The 13,649-nt window shown below is 35.2% G+C and overlaps 1 long non-coding RNA gene across 1 annotated transcript; it reads right to left on the bottom strand.

Moving 5' to 3' along the window:
- Positions 1–5,795: 5,795 nt before the first annotated feature.
- Positions 5,796–10,042, bottom strand: LOC110694637. The gene is made up of 4 exons (XR_002505913.1): positions 9,450–10,042; positions 8,717–8,786; positions 7,124–7,183; positions 5,796–5,988 (listed from the first exon to the last, which is right to left on the bottom strand). It is a non-coding gene; the product is annotated as an uncharacterized LOC110694637 (long non-coding RNA).
- Between the last annotated feature and the right edge of the window lie 3,607 nt (positions 10,043–13,649).

Genomic DNA, 13,649 nt, shown 5'->3' with positions numbered 1-13,649 from the left:
ATGTATCTTATCCTGTTTATCTTGTCTATATTATGAAGTTGTTGCTTGACATGTATATATGTTGTATTAATTGTATTCATGCTTCTATGCTTTACACTATGCTTAGCTTTGTGTTTCTACAAGTTTTGGGAGAACTGCTAGTTACTCCCTACTGATTGTGGAACCTAAATGTTATTTGCAGGTGAAGTGTAGTGTTTGTTGAGTCTGGGCTGAGAGCAGAGTGTTTAGGTTGTTCCCAATTAGTTTTATCGACTATCTTTTGATGTCTTACCTCTCTTTATGAGATAGTCGAATTTGAGGTTGTTTTGCCTCGTTGAAAGTTTTATTTGATCATTTGGGATTTCTTTCTCTTTATTATTTTTATTTCAGTTATTTATTTATTTTGTTTAGTTTTTAGTAACCCTTAGATTGACATTCCATCTTGACATTATTTACGCTAACGTCTCGCCTTCTATTTTTAGTCGGGTTGTTACATAAGCCCCCAAGGTGTGCAACTTTGCTTTTAAATCTTTATATTTTATGTTTGAGGTTTTTTTCATTTTTGAACTCTCTTTCTTTTGTTTATTTTTTTGCTCTCTTTTTTTTGCTTTTGCATTTTTTGTTTGAAACTTTTTTTTTTATAAGTGTGGGCAATCCTAATCATGCGGTCTATCACTCACTTGGCATTCATGTTTCTCAGGCACGATACCAAGTACTCGATAAGAGACAAGGAAAGTAGGGAGCCGCCAACAAGTTTTTAAGGAACTTGTAAACCATTCATGATCATTTAAGGCAATCACGAATAAGTGACAATGAAGGCAACAACGATTGACCCTTGCTACACCCCATTCACAATACATGAGATTACTAACTCCATATGGTTCGGAACCACTAAAGGAGGATCGGGAATGATTGTACGAAGTGAGTCATGGAGTCACATTTGCCCGTATTAGCCTCTACTCGATTCTTATAGTGAAAAAATGATTCCTGCGATCTCAAAGGCATACAAACAGAATATTCAATTTGCTCCAAACTATTATTATACTAAATTGGTTGAATATAAATGCAACATATAATTCTAGAATATTAGTGATCACTTGATTAAATAATAAGATTGAAAAGGAACCTAAACCGGTTGTCCAAATTATCTTATTTGGCGTGATTTTCAAACATTTTCCCTTTAAACATGCAATATGGTGATCAATAAATATTAATAAAATTTACATTAATATTGAAAGCAATTTAGCAATAAATCCAGCAATATAAAATCGTTTGAAAAATAATAGAAATTAAAGGAACATAATTCTTACTTTGATTTTGTTTGCTTGCAACAATAAAACAATAAACTAGTTAGTAACTTCAAGGAAAATTAATATAAATAATAATAAAATTAAATTAAATTAAATTAAATATAGTTAATTTGGGGCCAAACCCTCAAACAATTCTACCTTTCACGCCTTGGTTTAAGGACATAATCTCGAGTAAAGTACGGACTCCTTGGATTGCTTAAGGAATTTTCAAAGAATAGGGTGGCTACTGTTTAGGCTAGAGCATAGAAGAGAGAAAATAAGAATTAATTGATTCCCCGTACAACAGAAATGAGAGGGGATTTATAGGGAAAATGAGTAGAGGGAACACACAAAACCCTAAAAAGGATAAAAACCCAAAAAACTGAATTTAAATAAATATGATTTTTGAGCACTCTCGTTATTAAATACTAAACTCGACCAATAATGGCGGTGAAAGATTGTTCATCATCAGGTTTGGTTTCGGGGAGACATTTTTAGGTGTCTACAGAAGCCCCCACTTTGACTGAGTTTGTAGAAACGTCAGTTTCAAAAACGGTAGTCAAAGTAGTCGATAGGGATGGAAAATGATTTAAGACCATCTGCGATCCTAAATCACTTTGTATACGCCGATACCTGCTGAAAAATGTTAATTCCATAGATAAAAGAGTAATGGGATAGAATGCATATCTGACACCAGTGTATTGGTGACAAATGTGTATGATAGCTTCCAATACTTGAAGGAATCCACCGAATGACGTTTTTTTGAGATACTTTCTATGCCTGAGGAAAGTCGGTAGATGAGTTTGGTAGTTTTGTATGCTTGAGGAAATCTATCGAATGATACTTTCCATGCTTGAGGAAAGTCGACATATGAATTGATGGTTTTCTATGCTTGAAGAAATCCACTGAATAATATTTTCCATGCTTGAGGAAAGCCGACAGAATAATTTGGCTATTTTTCTATACTTGAAGAAATCCACCGATAATACTTTCCATACTTATTTAGAAAAAGGCGACTTAACGTTTTTCGATACTTGAAGAAATCCACCGAAAATACTTTCCATGCTTGAGGAAAGCCGACTTGATGGTTTTCTTAACTTGAAGAAATCCACCGATAATACTTTCCATGCTTGAGGAAACCCGACAACTTATATAATTGCTGACTTATTTGCTTTGAGAGGTGACAACGACCGACAATTTTTCATGCTTGAAGATAAAACTTGTCTAAGGAACGTGGGCCGTAGGTGATTTACCTTCAAGTCGACTATCCGACCATATTAGGTACTAAGAATGTCGAAAATGTGATTATAATGCTTGTTAGGGGTAAATTGGTAATTTTTGTACCCTTTAAATACCAATTAGAATTTTCCGCATAATTCCGGTGAGAAAATAACTATCCAAAAGCTGCGGAAAATCGTTTAGACTTAGTTAAAGATTCCCGGAGTATTCACCAAGAGTTTTCAAGAGCGTGCAGGACACGCATTTGTGTATCGCATCACGTGAGAAAATATCGCGCCACGGCGTCCAGTCCCGTCTGACGATATATAATACCGTGACGAGGGACTTGTTCTTTGTAGAACTGGTCAACGTGCATCGATATACGCGCCGCGCCACGTCATGAACCTCGTTACACTGTAACGGCCATCGTGGCACAAGAAACGGAGCCGCGTAACGGCATCCTTTTGTTTTAAATTCGAGCTGTTTTTCACCATTTCATTTTATTTTAGCTGCTGCTTCTCCCCATTTTTACATTCTTGCATTTTTTCTTATAGCCTTTCTTTTGTTTTCTTTTTCTCACAAGAATTGCGTCACGGCGGAGCTATATAGGCGCACGTACATCCTCACCGTGTCGCGGCATCAGAAATCCTTACACGACGGTTTTTTTTCGCCCTTTTTTGTTTTGATTTCGTTGCTGCAACTGTTTGAGTGCCCTCCAACTGCTACCTCCATTTTACTTCGACGCTTTGGTTGGAACAACACCGTGACACGGCGTAATTTACTGTGACGCGGCGGGGATTGGCGTGCCGCGGCTTTGGAGTTGCTTTTGCTGCAGTTTTTCGAGCTTTTAGAGCTCAATTCTTCACCAAATTCTCTCCAATTGTTTGCTTTCTTCCTTATATTCAATTTCTTACAAGGATCCATGTAAGTTTTCTTTGCTTTTTGTCTCAAATTTTTCCGTGAATGCCATCTTTGCTTGAAACCCTAAAAAAATCAAATCAGGGTTTTTGTTTTTGAGCTTCTATGTCAAATATTTTCCATGAATTAGTTTGTATATGAATGTATGTTTCTATGTGAGCAATTTGAGACCAAGTTTGTGTGATTTGGTGATGAAACGAGCAAATCACCATTTTTTGGTACTAGTTGTGTGACATGGTGTTCTTATTGTTCATGTTAATTCTTTGCACTTGAAGTGGTGATATATTGGTTATAGATATTGGAAAATATGCCATGATGTGTCGAACCATTTTTTTTTGCAATTTCGAAATATGCTCTGTTTTGTGTATGTACTATATTGTCATGGTGAACATAGTATCATATAATATAATTAGGAAAATTGTAGTATTAGTTTGTTATGGAGAAACTAAGTACTAGAAATAATTATATTATTTTGCTAATTTTTAGCCTTGAGGTAAAATTTTTGCGTATAACAGAAAATGCAACTTGAGATCGCCGTTAAGCCGTTTTTGAATAAATAACTAAATAACTTAGGAAATGATTCTAAGTATTTAGATTTTTATTTTTGTTTGAATGTAATAGCAAGCCTAGACAACGGGATCAAGAAATTTCTACTCGTGGCCGGCGTCAGGCTTTTCGAGAGGACACTCCCACAATTACCGAGGTCATTGACGACGATGCCTTAGAGATTAATCCTCGCCCTTCTATGGGTAGGGGTAGGTGGAGTCTACCTATGTGGACACCAGACGAGTTGGTTTTCTGTCGTGAGAACCATATTTCTCGTTGTCCACTTACTGGCGTAGTTGACGGCATGCTTAGCCATCATGGATCAGGATCTGGGGATTTGATTCCCCGGCTATGTAGGATTATCACGAGGGATCCTGTCACTAATGCCTTGTGGAAGTCTGCCGGTTTAAGAGATTTCTATTCAGCAATCATAGGATTTCGCAGCCCCCGGGGTTGTGGTTCGATAGTTGTTCGAGCATTGTTGGAGTATGTTGGGATACTACCAACACTTTCCACTTTTCTTGGGGGGAGACAACAGTGACCCTTCTAGATTTTAGCATGATTAGCGGCTTACGCTTCACCGAGCGGGTTGTACGGCAGATTTCTGACCTCACTTGGGGGGCGGCTGAGGTAGCTGATTTGTTAGGTCCTGTCGTTCAACATATCACGACTCGGACGGTGCCTCGAGCTGGTCCTAAGAGTGGGTGATCAGAGTTGGCTTATGTTCTTGCCCACAGCTTTGACATAGCTGAGACGACACCTGACACTAGTGGAAAACAGGACATCCGTAACGGGCAAAAATGATCCATCCATAACGGGCAACGGTCGTTACGTATGCGACCGTTACAGATAGCCTTTCTTATTCGTAATGGGCATCGTCCATTACGAATAATAGGTTATTCGTAACGGGAACCTAAAAAAACGTTACGAATAACCCATTGTTCGTAACGACCTTTTCAGGTGCCAGTTACGAATAATCCCGTTATTTGTAACGGGCTTTTCAGGTGCCCGTTACGAATAACGGGGTTATTTGTAACAGGCAGGTTCTGCCCTGTTACGAATATTGTGAGATCTAATTAAAAAAATAATCCAGCACATGCTGGACAACTAGATTGCACAATTATTTCATCAATTAATTTATATATATATATATAGTATACACTTAATGAGTTTTCCAAAACTTGAGAATCTAACATGGGAAATCGATCTGTGTTGTAGTTCCTGGAGTGAGTGATTAACGATTAATATACAATCGGCAAAAGCTGCTTTAATTTTTTCCTAATAACTAATACTAAAACTAAAAAAAAAAAGATCCTTCCAAAAAAAAAAGAATTCCTGCCTGTTACATTTTCCCGTAAAAACAACATTTACACAAACCAACCGCCCAAAGTCTAATAAAGCCCTAAAAATTCTCACAAAAATTGAAACCGTCACTACTACAAAAAATGGTTTAGAGAACTGTTAAAATAGGCTTTATAGAATGCCTCAAGACCGTTCTTCTGCTAAGCGATGTATTAAGTATATAGAACGGTTTGAATAGGCGTTTTGTATACTGAACTATAGAGAACGATTATGTCTGATCATCGTTCTCTATTCCCTATCTAAAATTAGATAATAATGAGGGAAAGACAACGGTCATAATACATAACCGTTTTGTTTTCCCTTACCAAAGAGAACGGTTTGATATGCCAACCGTTCTCTATTCCCCTTTTTTTTAAAAAAACAAATACAAAATAATTGGTGAGATAGTAGGCAGCTAATTTGCAAATTAAAAAACTAAGTTGTAGAGTCGTAGTAAATACATAATGGATGTCAAACTAAAATACCGTCTACTGAAGTACCAAGTACTGAAAAGTTATCGAAACTTATAATTAAATTGATAAAATTTTCGTACAACTCAAATGGAAGTGAGATAAGAATAACAAGATATCAAATAAAAATAATTCTACAAGAATCTCTTTTCTTTCAATGATGCTGACCTAGAAAAAATCATATATATGCAGTACTTAATCTTCTCAATTAGTTTTCATCTGCAATTCTGCATCAACATAACAAAAAAAACATTTAAATTTCGAATCAACAAGCAATAAAAACAAATAACCTAAATTATTAAAAAAAATTCTTCAAAAAATCTTCCAAATCGAAGAGTAGAAATGAAAAAAAAAATCAAAGAAAAATCTAAAACTCTAGCAAAATCCAACATTAAAAATTGAAATCATAAGCATTTGGATATATCGATATTAACACAAAATTTCAGATCATATACCAAAAAGTGCTTGGATTTGCAGAATGTTTAACCAAAAATACTTAATTAATTTGGATTAATTTTGGAACAACATGCTAAAAAAACTAAAACCTCAATCATAGTTTGAATAATTATACAATGAAACCGGATTAAAAAACCATAACAAGATCTGAGAAACTAAATTTAAACGAAATTTAACGTAATAAAAGAAGAATGATTTACATTGAAATTGAATCTTATAGACTTCGATATGTTGATATAGCTTTGAATAACAAAAAGGACAAACTTATAATTACCGATTGTGGCCATAGGCAATGGGAAATTGCAAAAATAATTTTACAGGAGTTGCATTGCAAAAGCGTCTCTGAGGAGAAGAGAAAGAAGAAACCTGTGAGAGGGATGAGAATGAAGGCATGTAGCGGCGGTTGAAAAGTTAGAGTAATGAAAGAGGATGTAGAGTTGTGCTAGGGTTATATTATCTAGTTTTTATATATTTATTTATTTTTAAATATAATTAAATCAAATAGAACGGTTATCAATGAAAGGCGTTTTCTAGGTAAAGTCATGTTTTTATTAAAAATTAATAATAAATCAAATAGAACAGTTAACTAGGGAGGCGTTCTATAAGATTCAACATATAAAACGGTTATCTAACATAGCCGTTCTATAAAATTATATAGATCGACTATCTTTCCTAACGGTTGTGTATTATGTGCTCCATATTCCAATTTTTGTAGTAGTGCGTTGTCTTTCTCCTATACATTTTCCCGCAAAAACAAAGGAGCAGCTCTAGAAATAGTTTGGTACCACTCTGTTCTGAACTCAGTCTCATATACATGGTTGATAACCCGTCAAATACAGCCAGCAGGGCGTCATTAATTTGGTTGTACCATAAAATGAATCGCAACTTCAGAGTTTAGACACATACCTTTACGCAAGCAGCCCTACATAACTCAACTGAATCTCTGACTCCAAGGCGACATGGACCCTACAAATTAACCCATTAAACTACTTAAATTTCGATGAAACATTTTAATGACATTCAACTCCATATTACCAGCATAAGTCGACATAAACATGGAAAGCACCAAATCAAGTACCAGCAATTTTGAAACGAAAGGAAGCAACATAAAGTAAATAATTATCAGGTTATGAATTTTAAAATATTATGTAATTTATTGGCTTCAAATATGTATTCTCAATAATTATTTTGTCACTCAATGTCCTTATATTAATTATTTCTTGTTTGCAAATGTACTAGATTAATGCACCAAATCAACTGTAAGATCTAACAGCAAGTCATCAAGTATGAGAATTAGTACAATAAAGTGCCCCTGAGACATTAGTTATGGTCTATTTGCAACTAAAACTGGCAGGATGCTTCCTCTACTACAATGTATTAGTAATACGACTTTTGTAATGTAATAAATTGTTCCAATGAATCAATATGGTGTTTCTCATTTTATACAGTGATTATGTGTTTATTCATGACTTAAGGTAAGGATCTATAGTAGCGTCACACATAGACATAATAATTGTAATAAACAACTTAGGACTTAATCTTACGCTTTACAGAATCTCCCATTCATCTTCAAATAGTTTTCATTATGAATACCCACCACATCCGAGTGTAATAATACTAGTTTGCTCTCATTCCTCATTCTCAATTGGAAGACAGAGAAAGTGAAACTTAAGTGAAATTGTAATATAATTCTTGATACTCAACAGGAAGATAGAGAAAGACTCTTAGGTCATAGAACACAACATTCTTGATCACCTCCAATGTTGTGAACCAACAATAATTAAAGACAAATTGCACACTCAGAAATAGGAGGGGACAACTATGCACTAGGAGACAAATGCAATTAACATTCCACTAGAAGAGGAGGCAACATAAATTAGCAAACCTGAGATACTACAATATAATGGGGCCAAAGTACATTAATGTTAGGGTTATTTTAGTGCTTGAGAATATAAGAGAAATAGGGTAGCAGTAGGAAATTAGGCAGAAATTTGAGTGACATTTTGAATGTGAGATTAGTAGCCTCAAGCTACCACCAAGAGTTATAGCTTAAGCCCTTATTTATATTCGTAACCCTTTTGCTAGTTCAATCAAAAAGACTCAAGCTTCCTTATTTATTTTACAAACAGCTTACAAAATTTACTGCAGTAACATCAGTCTCGCATCCAATTCTATCAATTAAATTAATCTAACAATCTAGGACAAAGACTTGTGAAACTGTAACTCAAACAATATAGAGATAGATCAATGGCTGAAAACCAATCTATAGATTAACAATTTAGTGTTTATGTTAGATAAGAAGTTCTATGCATATATTTCCTTTCCTTGCATGATACTATGTCTTAGAGTTCAATTCAGTTTAACTAAAAGGAGCAGGGCCTTAACTTGTTTTACATATATCATCAGTGACAACATAAAAAGATTATAAGAAAACAAATTCCAGCAACGCAGCAAGTAAACCCAGGCAAAGCTAAATGAGAGCAGAATAACCATATATACCTATTGTGCAATAGAAATCTTGAGTGAACTTCACCTTGAAGCAGAAGTGCGACAGTAGTATTAATGCGCTCTGCATACATAAAGAGAGTCTCAATGAGCCATGTGATCAGTACTAGTACTTGGTACTAGCTATATGATAATGTGTGCTCAAATTTCATAAATCACTAATATATAGGACAAGGCAGAGGAGTTCATCAATTTAGGACATGGGAGTGTTATATATATAAGTATTCCAGCATGCAAATTGTAGTTGTAAACATGATCGGTAAAGAACAATAGCAATGAAGCACCTGTCACTTCTATTCCAAGTTTCAAAACCTGCCAATAATTCTAACATGGATATAAGTCTGGGGAAGTCAGTTTAGGAATTGACCAAGCTTTCTAACACCCTATGCATATATTTGCTAGGTAATTTGCATTTTGTAGATTGTTTTTAGTAATCCCCTAGAGCACAAATATGATCTTCCTATTGTCTTAAACTTGTTCACCTCAAATTATTGAAAATCTCAAAGTAAACATGCAAAAAAAATAAAACATTGTCGTTTCCCACATCACTTGTTCATCTCAAATTATAGCAAAGTAAAACCAACAATTAAAACCTTCAATCAGAATACATCAAAACATATGAAAAAACCCACACTAAAACAACAAAATAAGCTGAAAACTATCACATAACACAACATTCCAAAAATAGAAAAATTTAATAATCCAGGATAGAGAAAGCTGAACATACCACGGAGCAACAAATCTTAGAGAGAGGAACATCGCGAGAATCTCTCTAATCAGACGACTGTTTACCAACAGTAGTACTAATAATCGACTGTGCCGATAATCTATCCTTATCTTTACCATTCAATCCTTTCGAAGTTAAAGGCAATGATCTCTCCAAATGTTTATCCTACGCATCATAGATCTAAATTTAGATATGACATTAGTTAAACAGAATTTATAAGTTTCAGAAAGAAAAGAAAGAGAAGAATACCAAATCATAACCCTAACTTTTAAATCTGTAGAAGAGAAAGAACAAGAACTTATCTTTCCATTGTCGTGCGTGGCTGCCACCGTATTCTTCTTCTCTGGGTTGAGCAGCATCGCTTTACTTCATCCAAACCTTCTCAACCTCCTCTGTCGTGAGATTTCACCGGAAAATGGCTTTGACTGCTTAGAATAGTGTCGAAAATTGATAAATATTGGTAGATGTTGCGGAGGAGAAAGAATTGGAAAGAGATCTAGCCATTTTTATTATATTTTGATTGATTTTCTTTTTTTTAAGACAGATTTTGATTGATTTTATAGAAAGATGGCAGGATTGGAGGAGAGCCGAAAGTTGAGGGATGAGAGAGTATGTGTGAAATAGTGGAAGGCAGCTCATTATGGAGTATGTCTCAGCCCTGCACCGTGCTGTAAATAGCAAGGGGCATTTTCGAGTTTTCTCAGTTAAGTGAGTGTATTTTAATACTTCATACGTATATAAGTACAAATATAAAAACACAACATACCCGTTTGAATTAGAATTTCTGTTTCTTCATCTACCACATAGCTTAAGTTTTCCCGCTTGTGTAGAGTTAGTGCAGAGGTCTGTTCTTCACCATTTTCGTCCACGAGATGAGGGTTTTCGATCGGGGTAGCCTTCGCATTTCCAATGAAGGGATGAGGTAAGTTTTAATTCGTAGTAGTTGTACTTTAGGGTTTGAAGTTGCGATTTTGCGACACTGAATGGGTCAAATGTTGATTGAATTATTAGCGGATTGTGTGTAATTGTTAATTGATATTAATCAGTTATGTACTTGTTAATGCCATTTTGAATTAAGAAGTAATTTTGAAATTAGGGTTTGGGGTTTTGTGAAATTGGTAATTGAATTAATCTAATAATCGCATAATTGTGATAATTAGTGTTTGAATTAAATTATTAGTTTGAAATTAGTGATGATTTGATTTTGTGATGTTTTTTTAGAACCCGCATGTAGAGAATTATCTAAGTATTAGCTTTTGTGAAGTTGTGATATGGAGTTGTATGTGTGGCCATTTTGTGCAGTCGTGTTGTTGTTTTTTATGCAGTTTTGTAATTGATATTCATGCATGCAGTTTGGTAGTTGATTTATATTTGGTTTAATTGTGAAGTGTGTAGTTGCAAATTGTGTATTTGATTTAAATATGATTGAATATTTGATTTATATATGATTGAATATTTGATTGGTTATTTAACTGAATGTTTGATTGAATATTTGATTGAATATTCATGAATTGTGAAGTTGCATAGTGAAGTTTGAATATTTTATATTCATGAGTTGAAAGGTTGAAGTTGATTGAATTATTGTGAAGTTTTAAGTTGCATCATTGTTAAGAGGCATTATATGAAGTGGGTTAGTCCTTCTTTGATATTCAGGTAAAGGGATGGCCATTAAGGGTCGCAGGAAGAAACAAGTGACTAAGTATCAAGTAGAATCAAGTGATGAATTATCCTCTAAATATTCGTCAAGTGGGTCGATGTCAGAATCTGATTTTGAGTATGAACCTAAACCAGATTTTGATCCAATAATGCAATATAGTGTTGTGTGTAGTGATGATGTTAGTGAATGTTACAGTAGTGGTGATGAGGTAAAAGTTGAATTTGTAGTAGAAATTGTGATTTCTGTTGAGGTAAGACATGATAACATGTATGTGGAATGATGTATATGCATTGATATGCAGGTTAGGAAGGCACAACGCAAAGCGAGAAGGAAAAGGAAGATTGATCCGAAGGTGTTTGTGGTGAGTTGGTTTGTTTTTATGAATATAGGCATCCAATTTCCTATAGTTATGGGGGTATTTATGCAATTTTCTGGTATAGGACAATTCCAAAACTTTAGGAGGAAAGGTGAAGGAGGATGGGATTGTCATTGCTTCTTTTAAGAGCAAAAAGAAGCAAGAAAAAGGTATTAAATCAAATCCCTTGCTCTGTTTTGAGAATAGTATCAAAATGCTAGAAATTGGGAACAGTAATCATGTTTTTGTGTCACTTTTTTGGGCAAGTAATGAATGTCTACTGCCCCGTGGAGACATTAGGTAGGATTTTAGGCAGTTTTGATGAAAGCAAGCAGCGTGTCGTCAGAAAAATGGGTTTTGGTGGCTTGTTTTATCTCAAGGGGCTGCCTCGACAGTTGGCCTTCTAGCTTTGTACAAGGGTTGATCTGAGTAGAAAATACATGTTGACTGTTGATGGACAAGTCTTACCATTGGACCCAATTCAGGCCATTAGGTGTTGAGCCTTCCACATGGTCCTAAAGTAGTACCAAAGAAGGTGGTGAACCAGGATTTGGAGGATAGACTCTGGAATACATATAACACAAAAACAACTTGCGGGACTAGAGGCATAACTAGGAAGACACTTGTGCAATATCTAGAGGGTCCTTGTGTGGATGAAGATGAGTTTAAGAAGGTGTTTCTAATGTATGTTTTGAGCGTACTTTGTTCATCGACATGCCATCGTATGAAGAAGCAATTTCTTCATAGTGTATCAGTGGCAGACAATGCTCCTCTGTATAATTGGTGCAAGTTTGTACTTGATGAGCTAATGAAAGCTCTAGGGCAGTTTAGTATAAGGTTCTATGGTGATGATCTTAATTTTAATGCAAGTTGTGGTGGATGTACCTTGTTCTTGGCGGTAAGTTTAATTTAAATTGGAATGATAGATTTGATGTTGATATCAATGAGTGTTTAATAATAGGCTATGTAAATTTGTAGGTGTTTTATTTGGACCGGCTTAATCGCTCATCCCTTAAATGGGGTGAGTTTCCTAGGATCAAAGTGTGGTCGAGGCAGGAGATGAACAACGCATTATCTGCTGATCAGTTTGAAAGTGGTGATTATGAAGCCCTTGGTGTAAGTGTTTACAAACTTTAGACCATTTGTGCTAAATTTTTGCTAGTGTGTTAATGTGAATTATGGGCGGGATCACCCTTTAAATACAGGAGACATCTTGCCTTGTAGGAGTAAAAGATTAAAAGACTGTGTTGAGGTTTGTCTTTTTTATTAACTATTTAGTGTTTGTGATTGAGGTTATGTGTTGATGATAAAGAAATTTTTGATTTATTAATCTGTTTCCTTAGGTCCTAAATGCTTTAAAGAGTGTATTGAATGTTGAAGTGGATGTTGAACTGGGTGAAGAGGAAGTGGATAGTAATCCCAAAATTGTGAAGAGGAGAAGAATGGCAACCACCGATCGGTCGTTTGGTCGTGCTCCAAATTTAGGAGAAGGTTATTACATCTTCCAAATCTATATAATTTTCCTTGTTTTAAATAAGTATAAATTTTACAACTAGCATTCTGATTTTGTGATCATTTTGATCATATATGCAGCTAATCCAAAAGTTATGGTGAATTTGGCTCCGGTGGAGAATTTGTAGATTAACGATGCAGACACGGCAGGCGATTTGCAGAAGTCGATTAATCTGGTGGGGAATGTTGTGAAGGAGTTCAATTCTAACTCACTTGATAAAGATTTTTATCAAGTACAGAGTGAAGAGATTTTGTCAAACTCAGATGTAGATGTCAATTCTTTAGTGTGGAATGTTACTCATTTTGTAGGTGCTCTTTTTAATGGTGATGCATTTGCGCCCAATCAGTCATACATATTGATTGAGAATCCAATGCAGCTTAACATGCCGGGTAACCAGTATATGGGACCTAAGTATACTTTGGGAAATGATTGTTCAAACTTTTGTGAAACCAATGTGTTTAATGGAATGTTCTCAAGCAATAGCTTGGATAGCTCCCCAATTTGTGTTCAGGAGCAGAGAGTGGGTCAACTCAAGGGAGAGCATAAGGAGAAGGAGATTAATGAAGAGAGATTATCTACAGAGAAGGAGATTTGGCAGCAGACATTGGAGAAGGATAAAAATGACACTGGAATAGTATTGGATAAGGAGAAGGAGAAAGAGACTGAGAATGAGAA

Source organism: Chenopodium quinoa, unplaced genomic scaffold, assembly GCF_001683475.1.
Source record: "Chenopodium quinoa cultivar QQ74 unplaced genomic scaffold, ASM168347v1, whole genome shotgun sequence".
NCBI classification, from domain to species: domain Eukaryota; kingdom Viridiplantae; phylum Streptophyta; class Magnoliopsida; order Caryophyllales; family Amaranthaceae; genus Chenopodium; species Chenopodium quinoa.
This window is presented reverse-complemented; position numbering and strand designations above follow the sequence as displayed.